We start from the raw sequence: 2,509 nt of genomic DNA on the forward strand, positions 1-2,509 counted from the left end.
CCTTGATGTTGCCTGTGGATGTCTTGGAACTCACTGGAGGGCAAAGAAGAATTTTGTCTCTCAAGGGACACTGGATACCATCGACCAGAGTCGCAGGGCCAGGCTGAATGGCAGAGCTGAGCTGTTCAGGGAGATGAGGCATAAAACTGTACGAGCACTAAGGGTGGACAAGGAGGCCTATGTGCGAGAAATCTGTGAGGAGGTAGAGCATCACCTGTGGACAGGTGATTCTCATCCCGCTTACAGGGGAATTTGCGCATTGCGTTCATCCAATCCCATCCCTCAGAGCACTGCAGTTAGAGCAGAGAGTGGTTAGCTCTTGACAGAGGAGTCTGAAATGAAGGCCCGCTGGGCCGGTTACTTTGAGCAGTTGTACCAGGCTGATCCCCCAGCTGTCGAGTTGGACGTCAAGGGTGTTACAATCCCTGTTGCTGACCCTCCAATCAACTGTGGTCCACCTTCGCTTGTGGAAACACGGGCTGCGGTGAACCAGTTGAAACGGGGTAAAGCTCCAGGGAACTGTGGCATCCATGCTGAACTTCTCAAGGCTGGTGGAAATGCTACACTCGTTGCATGCATTTTTGTGCTCTGCCTGGAACACAGGCATCATCCCAACTGATTGGAAGAGGGGCCTTGTTGTCCCTCTCTGGAAAGGGAAGGGTGATCGCCAAGACTGCAACAACTACCGAGGGGTGACGCTGCTCTCAGTGCCGGGCAAGGTCTTTGCTCAGATAATTCTTGATAGGGTTCGCCACCATCTGCTTGAGCACCAGCGTCCAGAGCAGTCAGGCTTTCCACCAAAGAGGTCAACGATTGACCGTATCCTTGATCTTCGTGTCCTCACCAAACGCAGAAGAGAGTTTCGGTAGTGGCTGCTTGCAGCCGATGTTGATCTCTGTAAAGCGTTCGATTCTGTGAATCGGGATGTCCTCTGGAGGATTCTTGGTCTTCGTGGGGTGCCACCAAAACTGATCGATCTGATGTCTGAACTCTACTCTGGTACTGAGAGTGCTGTGACGTGTGGTGGTACCATCTCTGACTTATTTCCAGTTGTTACTGGAGTTCGTCAGGGGTGTGTACTGTCCCCCACACTTTTCAGCACTTGTATGGACTGGATTTTATGGAGGACGTCAGAGAGATCAAGCTGCGGTGCATCGTTTGGGAATGTTAAGATCTCGGACCTTGATTTCGCAGATGATGCAGTCATCTTTGCGGAGACTTCAGATATCCTTTTGGGGGCCCTCGAGGTGCTGAATGAGGAGTCGGAGCCGCTGGGATTACGGGTTTCTTGGGTCAAAACCAAGATCCAGGCTTTCAATGACATCTTGGATGCTGCTGTCCTGTCTGTGTCTGTTTGTGGTGAGGATGTTGAGGTCGTGGAGAGATTCACTTCCCTTGGCAGTGATATTCATGTCTCTGCTGGCTGTGAGTCAGAGGTCAATAGACGTCTGGGTCGGGCGTGGGGAGTCATGGATTCACTGGATCATGGGGTGTGGCGCTGCCGGTACCTGTGCGGGGGGACGAAAGTCTGAGTCTTCAGGTCCTTGGTGCTTCCACTCTTGCTCTATGGATGCAAGACTTGGACTCTGACCAAGGATCCGAGACGCAGACTTAATTCCTTTGGAGCCAGGTCTTTTCGGAGAATCCTTGGCTATCACTGGTCAGATTTTGTGTCCAACGAGCGGTTGCTGAGACTCGGATGAGATTTGTTACTTGCATGGTCCGTGAGCGTCAGTTGCGGCTGTGTGGACATGTGGCTCGTTTTCCTGACGCTGATCCTGCTCACCAGATTCTCTCAGCGAGGGAGTCTCGTGAGTGGAGGAGGCCAATGGGCTGACCACGTGCCTCCTGGTTGCAGCAGGTTGACCAGCATCTCAAGGAGATGGGGATGGGCCTGGCATCTGCCTGGGGGAAGGCCAGACGGAGGCCCCTGGAGTACCGGCGGAAAGTGGACGCAGCGATGCACTGTTCTGGCACATGCTCCCATACCTGACCCTGACCTGACCTGATAGGGATGGTTATGAGATGTGTGTTCGTCCCCATAGGTCTGGAACTGTGAACCAGAATAGCACCAAGTTCCTTGACTTTGAAAGAAGTCATGGACTTAAGGTGGCCGGTTCATGGTTTCAGCACCCACAAGCTCATTGCTGGACTTGGTATTCCAATGCTGCCGGTGTGGCAAAGGAGATTGACCATGTGCTTGTTGATGGTCGAAGGAGGATGATCCAGAACTGCAGGGTCAACCGGAGTGCTAAGTTCCTCAAAACTGACCACCGGCTTGTTGTAGCAACTCCAAAGTTGCACCTTAAATCCAGGAGAATGGTACCATCCCAGCCTAAGCTGGATGTTGGCAAGCTCAAGGAGGAGAGGGTAGCTGAGTTTGTGAACAAGCTGAGTGGAGATTTGGGGGAGTCTGGGTGCTTTGGGAGATCCTGAAGAGTTGTGGAGTGCCTTCAAGACCACCATCATTGATGTTGCTGGTGGATGTCTTGGAACCCACTATCGGGCA

This window comes from Eptatretus burgeri, chromosome 13, assembly GCF_056783735.1.
Source record: "Eptatretus burgeri isolate ZD-2024b chromosome 13, Ebu_testis_v1, whole genome shotgun sequence".
Classification (NCBI taxonomy): domain Eukaryota; kingdom Metazoa; phylum Chordata; class Myxini; order Myxiniformes; family Myxinidae; genus Eptatretus; species Eptatretus burgeri.